The sequence below is a fragment of the Sciurus carolinensis genome, chromosome 1, assembly GCF_902686445.1.
Source record: "Sciurus carolinensis chromosome 1, mSciCar1.2, whole genome shotgun sequence".
Taxonomy (NCBI): domain Eukaryota; kingdom Metazoa; phylum Chordata; class Mammalia; order Rodentia; family Sciuridae; genus Sciurus; species Sciurus carolinensis.
Window position 1 is genome coordinate 80805196 of NC_062213.1, and position 12345 is coordinate 80817540.

Genomic DNA, 12345 nt, shown 5'->3' on the forward strand with positions numbered 1-12345 from the left:
AGTTCTGCCCTTGCTCTGATGGTGTGGAAAGTTTAAGAGGAGGGGTCTATTGAAAGGTGGTTAGGTCACTGGGGACATTACCCTCCTTTGGAGCTGATTAATGTAGTTTCCAGGGAGAGAAGCTTGTCAAAAAAGAGCAAGACTGCCCTCCCTATCATCTTGTTTCCTGTGTCATCTTATGGTCTCTTCCTCTTTCATGCACTCCTAACATGGTGCCAACTGCCATGCAATGACACAGGACCAAACAGATCTTCCCCAGATGCCAAATAGATAAACTTGCCTAATTTCAGACTTTCAGCTTCCAAAACTATGAGATAACTAAATCTCTTTTCTTTATGATACACCCAGCCTTAAGTATTTTGTTATAGCAAGAGAAAATGGACTAATACACAGCTTAATTTCTGGACATCTATGACTCCCCTACCTGGAGTTATGTGTCAGGCCTGCTGAGGAGGATGAATGAATGCTCTTGGCATAGCCAACATTAAGCACTACTACAGTTACTATAGTCCATGAGCTCTTGGAGCGCTCAACCTGATGCTATGCTATGTCAGCACTGCTGGCTTCATCTCTACTGTTGCAACAACATGTCTCCCTCCTGATCTGGTGCCTACAAAAAAATCAAGATCCACTATTACTGCATGTGTACTTAATGTTGCTAGCTCTGTAGCTCAGTTCTCGGAACCACCAAAGGGTAGTAGCACCAATTCAAATGATTCTGGCTTTCTATTGTTAGGGACATTGAGGGATGCTTCTTATCACAATGCTGGGCTCCAACCTTGAGGCAACTCCACTCATGCTAGCAAGTTCATGTCTGTTCCAGAGAAAATGAAGTGGCCACCCTCAAACTGGACCTCTTTCCTTCTGCTTTCACCTCTGACAATATTGCTTTGGCTAATTGTACCCAGTGAAGAACAAATCTTTTGCTTTTATTTGTTCCTTCTGGATGCATTCTTGAAGAGAGTAAGAAAGGCAGAGAATCAAAGAACATACCTTAAATAAACAGAGACAATGAAGAAAGAGGAGAGAGAGAAGAAACTGGTTTTCTTACAAAATTCAAATTAAACTTTATATTTTATATTTGCACTGAACTGATGAGAATATTCTCCTTTCATGCAGATGTATTTTCTCACCCACCACCTACTCAGTCAGTGCTGCAGAGCCCACTCAGGCCACTGCCACTCTAGCTCTTTGCTCCACTTTACCACCAGGTAAAACTACCTTCTATTGCTACTATCTGCTGATACTTAGATTATAACAACACATCATCAGGGACTTTTTAAACCCTTTGTTATGGTTTGGATATGAATTGTCTCCTAAAAGTTGTTGTGTTAATGCTTAGAAGTGAAATGGTTAGATTATAAGACCTATTAACTAACAAGTGGATTTATCCATTTGATGGATTAATTTGAATGGATTCCTGGGTGGTAACTGAAGGTCAAGCAATCCAGCTAATGGGCCCCAATTAAGGTCTTGTTCAAATGCAAAGACCACACCACGAGGCTAACTAGTGAAAACATTTTAACCAACTCTTTTGTCCAAGAGTAATGGGAAAACAGAAGGTGGTTGTGAACCTAGATGGGAGTGACAGGAAGGATTCAAACTCAAAGGCTAAATCTCATAGCCAATATCCTTTGATACTTTTTCATTACCTATTTAACATGACTTGACCAATAGCTTTTCTACTATTTCAATGCCTGTTTAACATAGATTTTGGTAAATGGTAAATGCTCATACCCCAAAACCATATAAGCCCCTAGGCTAACACACTAAAATGGTATTGTGCTATCAGTTTCCTCCCTCATTGCAGGTGTTCTATCACTTCTCTTCTCACTTAAGTAAATCCTACTCCATTTACTCTTGGTGTCATTTTATCCTTGTATTTTACTCATCAAATTTGTGAGACAAGAACACAGAAGGAAATCGGTGAGACCTGCAACCTGCACAAACCCCATCTGCCAACAGAAGTGGAGAATCCGGTTTCATCTCAAACTCTGGTTTCAGTACTGTAGGCAAGTGGGACACAGCTAGAGGAAGTGGGTCACAGGAGGCATGTCATGGGGATTACATATTTTCTTCCAACCTCTTCATGCTTTTTCTGTCTGCTTCCCAGCTGCCATGAGCTGAACAACTTTCTTCTGCCATGCGCTTCTCCTTCTCTTTAAATGTAACTTTGATTATAATCAATCTTTCATTAGCTCCAGCTCCCCTTCCCAGTCTCTGGTAACTACTACTCTTCTCTCTACTTCTATGAGATAAATGTTCAGCTAATAGGTATGAATGAGAATATGCAGTATGTGTCTCTCTATGCCTGGCTTATTTCACTTAACAATGTCCTCCAAGTTTATCCATATTGCTGCAAATAATTTCATCTTTTTATAAGGCTGACTACTGTTCCTTCATATATGTGTATCACTTTTTTTAATCTGTTTATTCATTGATTGATTCTTAAGTTGATTCCATATTACATCTTGTTTTAAATAGTGCTGCAATGAATGTGGGAGTACAGATATCTCTTCAACATCCTGATTTCCTTTTCTTGAGATACATACCCAGGAGTAAATGACTGGATCATATGGTACAAACTACCTTTATCATCATCTTCATTACCATAGTTATTTGGAAAAACTAACTGAAGGTATGCAATCTAGTTCACAGTATAACATTGCATGTTTACAAGATGAGAATAAGGAAGCTAAAGAGGAAAGCTTTTTTGAAAATATGGTGTAACAAATTTTCTAACTATTTTTAGAAACTTCTGTGACGTGCTAAAACAGATACTTAGGGGTTGCTTAGCTGCTTTTAATGATATTGGAGTACAAAATCATGAAGGACATGCCCAGGGCTGTCCAAGTCACTCAGAAATTCCTACTCTTTAGAGGACATTAGAGGAAAAGAACAACTTTGCTGTGTTTGGACCGCACTCCCTCTGTTCAACTCTGCCATGTACCTGGAGTCTGAAACTTCTTGTCCCCCTATTCCCATAAGATTAACATTTTCCAGAAGGAAACATTAAAATATAAGCAAAGGAAAATGAATAGAATTTTACATGTGCAAAGAGGCGAACATGTTTCTACAGCTCAGGCAGTTAAAGAGGCAGAGGTGCACCTACTTTCTTTCCTATTCTGGATTTTTTGTGTAAGGTTATTTCCCTAGAGTACATCAGATATAAACTGCACCCCAGCCTTTATAGAAACTAAAACAAAACTGATTTCTTGTGTTGGTTCATTCACTGTTTGATTAGAAGATAACTATAGTTGTTTTTCTAATGACAAGGTATGAGCCGTGTCTCTAATTGTGAGTGCTTAAACACCCAATTGCTGCTGTATCAGATGATTTTATTAGCCTCAGGTTACAAAGAAAATATAGCCTCCATTAATCTCTAGCCTCTTGATTACCTGCCAATCATCCCATCACAGACTGAAACCAGGTTGAGTTTAAAGTACTGAATACAATCAGTACATCTTGTCAGTGAATAGCCCTTGAAAGAAAGTTACAAATTAAGACTTGGAAGTAAGACAAAGAGCAACAGCATTTGGGGACTAGGTTGCTGGATATAAAATTCATCCTTTCTGTTTGTAACTACAGCAGCACTACAACTTTGAGGTACAACTCTTCTAAGGACAAATTTAAATCCAAATAGGACTAATGATACTTTTTTCCCCTGACAGTTCTCTATTATATGATTTAGTCTCAGTACAGTTCTTTCTATCAATCCCTGTGATAAATAGAAGGAAATAGATATAGAAAGTAGTTAGATTTCACATTAGACTAGGAACCATGCCCGGACTAGATGTTAGGTTTCTTCAGCATTTTGTATCTTATTTGTATGTGTGTATGGTACTGGAGATGGAACCCAGAAGTGCTATCCTGAGCTACATCCCCAGTCCTTTTTATTTTTTGAGGCAGGGTCTCACTAAGTTTCCCAGGCTGGCCTCAAATTTGGGATCCTTCTGCCTTAGCTTCCCAAGTCACTGAGATTACTGTGACACCACACCCAGCTAGTTCTTCAATCTTACTTCAGGGCTCCCCCTACCTATCAACAGTCAGTATCCAATTTAAGAGATACTCAGCACAGTAATATGATGGCCTAGTGTGGCATGTTGTCATGTGTGCTCACAAGGACAAAATGAAGAGGAAGCCTGGAAACAAACCACTTACTTAACCTATAGCTATCACAAACATTGATGGAGCATTTCTATAGCTGAGTGCAAATTGGATCCTACCCATGCATTATAAGAGGCTTTCTGTTTCTAGAGAGCATATCATTTAGTCTGATTAAAAAAAAAAAAAAGAGAGAGTATGTCAAACAAGATCACTAAACAAGAAGTGACTCACACTAAGTGTCAGATGAGAAATGCTATAAGAGGATCCCTACATACGCAAAGAAGACCCCTGACCGGGATCTGCAATGTTGGAAAAAGGGGTAAAGTAGTGTAGAAAGATGGAAGAGACTAAGATATAGAGATGGGATCTCCAGGATATGGGAGATTTCTCAGAGAAGCTAGAGACGAGAGATGGTGCACACCTATAATCCCAGTGGCTTGGGAGGCTGAGACAGGAGGATCATGAGTTCAAAGCCAGCCTCAGCAATGGCATGGTGCTTAGCAACTCGGTGAGACCCTGTCTCTAAATAAAATACAAACTAAGGCTGGGGATGTGGCTCAGGGGTTGAGTGTCCCTGAGTTCAATCCCTGGTACCCACCCCCAAAAAAGTAGGCCAGATTGATAACAGAAGCTAATTTAGATTTCAGAATTTTAGGAATATAAGTGAATCAGATGCTGTTGTCAACTAAACTTAATAGCCTAGATAATTTAATCAAATTAATTCATTCCTAGTTGCATGGTGTCGATAATATAACAAGGAATAATAAACTTTCATTCGAGAAGAAATAGCAATCTACTTAAAACTAAATGTTACCAGAATTGCTTCTTTTAGATGGAATATATAGTAGAAAAAAAAAAGACACATCATTAGACATAATACTGTGCATTGTGTTTTCAAAATTGTATTTATTCACAAGTTATCATGAAATCACATCTTTTTAAAAAATAAATTTTGTGTTTTAAAATGTCATCTCTGTATTGCCACCATTACTTATCATGGAAAATGATTCATGCCACACTCAAATTTTGTTTGATTGACAATCCCCTGAGGACCCTGAGGGACCTCAATGTTGGGTAACACTCATCTAGATGGAAGAATGGCATTATTTTTGTATTTTCCGCACTTACATCGGTTAATACTTGAAATAGCTAATAACTTTTGTAGTGTGATTTTTATCATATATGGAAAGGACCAAATGTGAAGATTTGTAGATAGGAAACTAGTCACACCTTGTTTGGCAGGGTCCACCCAAATGTCCATATCATCAGATGTACCATCGCGGAATGATGTTAATTCAAGATGTTCTCCCTTCTGAAAACTAAAATGCTAAGCAGTACCTATGATATTCGTTAGATAAAATAATGTGTTGCCAGCATTTTTTTATATACAACCAGACAATAAATTACATGAGACACTCAACACTTTCTTTTCCTCAACTGACTAGGAGTGCAGCTCATTGCTACCACTCAGAGTCTGAAGAGAGAGCCTCTTACCGTTTAACCAGTCTTGGAAAAAAATCCAAGTTCAAAATCACAAGTATACCTTTTATCAAACACTTGTCACTTTCACATCATCATAAGTCCAAAAATTGTAAGTAGAAACATCATTATTTTAGAATCATCCATGGTGCTGTAGACAAGGAAAGTAAATTCTGATATGAGGTACACATGTAATCTGCCTGTCACTAGACAGTCAGCTGGGTCCCAGAGAAATGGTCATTGTATTCAGGGTTCAGCATTTGCCTCTCCTGTTGTAGGTTGACTCTCAGTAGTGATGGTGGTCACGGAGTTGTTGACCAATGAATGGACTCCATTCTTATCCTGAAAGCTTTGTGTATGGATACAAGGTACAAACAGGAGGGTGGCAGGTAAGGGTCACTAGCATTCATCAGTGATGATTTCCTTCCCTTGACTATGAATCCTGTATGCACAGGACATGCCTGCTGCATGGCATTGCACATATCCTCACATTCTGTGCCCATTTCAAGAGCACTGGCCACAAAGTCTCCCCCAGATATCCTTGCCACTATCTTCCAATCTTGTTCTTCTCAGGTCTCTTGCTTAACTGCACAACTCATTAGCTACTCTCCATGAACCACTGCAGATCCATACCTCAGCTCATCTCTTCTGCATAGAGTGGCCAGCTATACGTATTGCCCAGAGTTTTGCCCACTGGTGCAATTCCCTTTCACAGTGTTTTTGCAGAGCTACTTCAGTGGTGCTGTGAAAAGATTGAGAACCACCTCCGGTTGGGGTCCACCTAGGTTGTAGATTTATCTACAGCTGACCTATATTCTTTTCTCTTCTGGTCATAAGGAATTTTCCATGAAATTCTAGATGTGGGTTGAGGGAGAAATTGTGGAGCAAGAGGAGAGGGCCATCAATGGGTGCTGTATCTTTCACCAAGAACTAAACTAATCTAGACCCATGCAGAGGGAGGCGTGACCTCTCTTCCAGCATCCTTCAACATGTGCACACTGCGCATTGGTTGACTTAACTGAAAATCAGAGGAAGAGGCTTGGGTTAATGTCAAGGCTATTGGGGAGTATGGAGAAGGGTAGATAGTGGATCTGCAGTGGAAAATGGAAGCCCCATCTGCTTCTCCTCCTCCTATTTCCCCCAACACACACATATTCATGCATGCCCAAGCAGTGAAAGCATCTTGTTAATTTACAAGATAAATGTCATTCATTGCCATCTGTGATTGCAAGTGGGCTTTTAAAGATCATTAACAGTGCCCTAAATCTTGGCTCTTCTGAAAATGATGTGAAACTTCTGACTGTCTAAAAAAGAAACTCGCTTTTCCCAAGCATTGCCACTTTGGAATAGTCAGGCTCTGAAATGCAGTGTCTCAGTCTGGTGATTCAAAATGCCCATGGGAAAGCATTTATTTTAGGTGGCAGTCATTCTTTTGACATCTTGTCTCATGGGGAGCCATTATCATCATCAACACATTTTAAAATTCTGGAGCCATTTGCATTAGTCTCAGAATGTTTTAATTGAATAATAAATAATGTTGAGGTATCCAGTTAAGGGCTGATGTGACTCCAGAGGTGATTGATTTTCTACAGAATTAATCAAAGAGAGTTTACAAATCAATTCTGGATTAACATAATTTACAAGACAGAATGATTTCAAATGATAGTTTAAAACAGTATGATAAAGTAATCGCAAATGAGTTTAAATGTTGAAGAAAGTGATAACAATTATTTTAAAAGCCCACACATTTAAAGTCAGTGCTTTGATTACTACTCATAGAAAGCAAAAGTAATTGAATTAAATGCAAATTTGTTGAGCAAAACACATTCTTAATCTGTTTTTCTTCAAGGTTCCTAGGAACCAGCCAAATAGTTTTTTGAGTAGCAGTTTATAAAAATATTCAAACAGATGTCAAGAAATTACAAATTATGATTTTACATTGCTTACAATACCAAGATAACTAAAGGGCATCCATGAAGTTCAAAAGTAAGTATACCAGATTTTTAATATGTTTTACGTGAGTTTAAGACAAGGGTTGGCGTTCTTCTAGGTGAAAATAGGAACTGTAGAGCTCTTGACAGGTGACTATTCATCCTAACAAGAGGCTGATCAATGGGTACTAAGTTACAGGTAGGAGGAGCAAGAAAATTCTGGTGTGCTACTGCACAGTAGGATGACCATATATAATGACAATGTACTGTGTCTCAAAAAAACCCAAAAAAATAGATTTTGCATGTTTTTACCATAAGAAAATGATAAAGTTTTGAGGAGATAAGTATGCCTACCCTGATTTAAACATTACACAATGTATGCAAGTATCAAAACATCACACAGTACCCCAGTTAAAAATATGTTGTGTCAGTTAAAAATAAAATTTTTTAAAAAGAAGATAGACTCAAGTCATCAATGGGTCTAGCAGTAGAAGATTGCATTCTTGGGATGATCCAATCCCCTTTTCTGTCCCTGCCCAGAAAAGTTCAAAGGAATTGACAGCTTGTTCTACTTAACACCTGACACAGGCACCTGGCATCCTTTTCTCAGGACATTTACTATAAAAGGGTCTTACACTTGTGAATATATGTCTCCAGCACCTCAGGAGTGTCTCTTTCAAGGACCTGAGGCCATTCCTTTGAAATGCAATCATCAGGAAGGGTGTGGCCTGGGTCTCCCCGTCTCTGAGGGACGATTGAACCTAACTCCCATAAGTCTAACTTGCAGACACAGACTCCTAAGTGTATTTTAGCTCAGCAGCCCTTTGTAATTTTTTACTTCTCTAATTCTACTGAGTTTCCAACTCCCTCACCTGACACAGCTTCCTCCTCTTTTAAAAACACTCAATTATCTTGGTGCAAACTGTAGATGGAAGTGGAGATCAGCTCTTTCCCCTCCTGTCATTTTTACTGATAAAAACTGTTTTCATTACCTTAACTAATGTCCAGCTTTGTTTATCTTTAACAAAAACCACACTGGGCACCAGAAAGGACTTTTGGTAATTGGATGTCCTGACATCTTCCCCATCAAAAGCTTTGTTAAGCAGTTTTATCTTCTTGTTCTTTTCAAGTTTATCAAACTTCAGAAGCAAAATATAAGCATCATATAAATATGAACATCAAGTATAAAATCAACCCTGAAAAAGATCCAGTTTTGGTTTGGAATTATTTGTACATATGGATTTCTCAGGCAGTTTGTAAAGCAAGTGCTATTGGCAAACAATCTTCCTATTTATTTGGAGGATAAGGAGAACTTCAATGTGATCTTTGAGACTATTTTTGAACAGACAAAAACAAGTTAATTAGAGAGGAAAATCCTGAGAGAGGAACCCTTTTACTATCTTCCTGAACTTGGCATTTCCAAGAAATAGTGTTCCCATGAGATTTTAAGTGGAATTTTCAGTCTCAGGCAAATGTAGAAAATCAACTCACTTGTCAGGAATGAAGTGTGATATTATGAAAATGGAAAAAGGGTGATAAGAAATTGGATTTAAATTAACATTTAAAGTTTCTAAACAGCTTTGTCAAATACAAACAGCTTATCTTCTTTCTATCTGCTAATGGTGGAAGATACCCAGGATATAGAAGTAAGAAAACACTGTGATCTGGATACATGAATAGAATATTATCCAGCACTGTGAAAATCCTGCCCTGCACAGTCTAGTGCTGCTTACTCTCCTGACCTTGTTTGACTCCATAGCCCTAGCTCACTGCACTTAGATGGTGGATGGTCTTCAGCTCACTGAAAGCCCTTTCCCCGGGAGGATTCACATGTGTTTTTCTTCTGTGTGGAACAGTGTGGTCCCAGTCTTTAAGCAGCAACAGGTATCTTCCTTAGAGCATCAGTTCAAAGCCCATTTTAACTTAGTTAAATGGTCTTCCCTGACCTCAACTAGGTTATTTTTCCTAGTCACTCTTATAAATGCTACTAATCTATGGTGATCCCATTTCATTATAATCCTATCTTTATCATCTCCCTCTTGTATAACCTGTGAGCTTCCTTAGGGAAAGGAATGTATATAAATTACTCATAATTTTATTTCAGATCCAAGTATATAGAAGTTATTCAGTAAATATTTATTAGAAAAAATGAATTATTGGGTAATAAGTTTGAATGTGTAGCATACAGTCATTGTCTCATGGACATTGAAAACCAAGAAAAAGAGATCATAATTTAATATGTAACATGTAACAGAATACATACAGCAATGTATATGGAAATAATGTGATTAAAGGATATTTAGAGAAGATTAATCTGTCAGCAATGTAATCTATATTTGTATAAGGGGTAAATTGTCTATAGGCTTCTGTTTCAGTAAGATTTAGATATAGGATAGAATGACATTAAATCAATTTAGATATAAAATGGAACAGGATTATTTCTAAAATAAAGGTAGAGAATATAGAGATATAAGGTTTGAGTAAGAAGAAAAAAACATCGTAATAAGAATAACGTTCTGAACTCAGGGTAGATGAGTTAGAAAGGGATGATAATCAAAAAGAAGGTTTATATTTCTAATCCCAATATCACAGAGAGGTATAAGAGAATGGAAACTAGTAAAATAACTAGAGAATCTTTTTTAAACACTCAGTTTACATACTTTGTTGAATAGATCAGAAATGGAGACTACATTGGCACAATCTTCTAGAAGAGGGGATTAGAGGGTCAGTCAATCCTTCTGAGACTCCTCAACCCTGAGCTTCTGAAAACATCCAGCTGCTGGGTCTTCAGAGTTGAGACCCAACTTTGGAATGTGGCAACAGCAAAAACCCTACTAGAAGAACTATCTGTCCTTGTTGTTTCTGATATCTCTGTTTCAAATTTGCCAAACTTCAAGAGATTCCTTCTTCAAAATCTATATTTCTATTTTATCCCAGAGAGTTAGAATTATTTTCAACACCATGAAAACTGGTTAAGACTTAAGGGGTGCCCATTATGTTTGAGGTTCTGTGTTCCATCATTTATGTATGATTTCTTTACAACTACTGTTGTAAATGAACTACTACTGTTCCCCTTTTGTTGAGAAGGAGTCTAGAAATGGAGATTTGAAAATTTTCACCAAAGAGGACAGATTTAAAATCATTCTCAAAATAGGTCCAATTCATGATTTAGGTGAGGAAAATGATATTCGGAGAGTTTCTGGAACTAGTAGAAGAGAGCTGGCAAGAGCAAGACCAGGAATTCAGCCCAGGTCTGACAGATTCCCAGCAGAGCAGCCGACTCTTTCACACCAAACACCAATTTGAGGTGAAAGGCTCCAGAGTCGGAGCCAATCCAGCCCACTGCCTGACACATCTCTTATTTCTCTCAGGGTTCACATCAGTTTTAGTTGGGAAGGACAGTTGCTTTGGAATTAGAAGTTTTGCATCCGGCTTCAGTTCACACTATTCATTCCTTCTTTCATTGGCTCTCAATTTTTAGAAGAAGAAAAAAAGAAAAACACCCTGCATTTCAAATTATTAAAATAGTTGAAGCAGCAAATTCACAACTAAGCTACGTTAGATGTATCCCAGATGATAACATTAAAACTTTCACTTAACTTGAATTAGAATGTGAATAATTATTAATTCACTAGACAGTCATTTCTTTATTTTTTTTTCCTCATAAATGATATATAAAACCACTGAAGGAAAATTCATTAAATTCATGGGAGTCTGAAACTGGATACTCAAGAGTTGGAACTTTCTTATGAAGGACATCAAGTAACCCAAGCTATTTTGTTTCTCGATATGAAGTCCCAGACATAAAATAATTCATGATTTAAAGCCTGTATTATCAATGTCACCATGAGACTTAACAAGTAGAAGAACATCTTAATCAAGGAAGAAGCTTCTTGGTGAATACAGTCCCAAAACTACGAGAAAATGGAGCTCAGTGAATGGAGTTCAAACTAGGGAAACCTGATTTTAAAAACCTTCAGATAAATCAGCACTGGGGCAAGAGCAGGCTCTGGAGAGGAAGCAAGTGCATATGACATTGCCTGTACCCCTGGGAGGAAGCAGAATGTCCCCAAGCCTGTGGCCTAGGTTTTTATCAGCAAACTCTGAGTTCAAATACTGTGGTGCTCTGGGGTGTTACTAAACATTCAGACTTTTAGGCATTTAATCTGTGCTGTGGGAATAACTACTTCATAGGTTCATCATTAAGGATTAAATTAACTAAAATATAAAAGCACATCACTCCATACCAGGCTCTTGTCTGGAAAGAATTTAGAATAGATCTGAAAACAAAGCATAGGAATGATGTTGGTTTGTGGAGCATCAAAACATTTAATAGTGTATTTTTTGTCAATATTTTCAAGCTTTAAAAATTGGAAGAAACATTTTTAAGGTACTCCCAAAGCAGTACTTTACAAACCTTACCATAAAAATAAAGTAATCTGAGTTCTAAGGGAATCTGTTGATATGCCAAATGAAGAATTTTCTCTGAAGTCTCCTATTTGTCTTGAACATTTATGCAATTAATGCCTATGAGTTAAGAAATAATCTACTTAGAAATAACAGACACTCTCAAAACAGGGATCCAAATGTATCCGTGTTTCTTTTTTTCACAGTAAGATTTCTAGCTATGTGCCTGTAATCACAGTGTCTTGAAGGATGGCAAGTTCAAAGCCACCTTCAACAACTAATTGAGACCCTAACCAACTTAGCAAGACCCTGTCTCTAAATAAAATACAGAAAAGAGCTGGGGATGTGGCTCAATGGATAAGCACGCCCCTGGGTTCAATCCCTAGTACAAAAAAGAAAGGGGGGGGGAAGAATTCTAGCT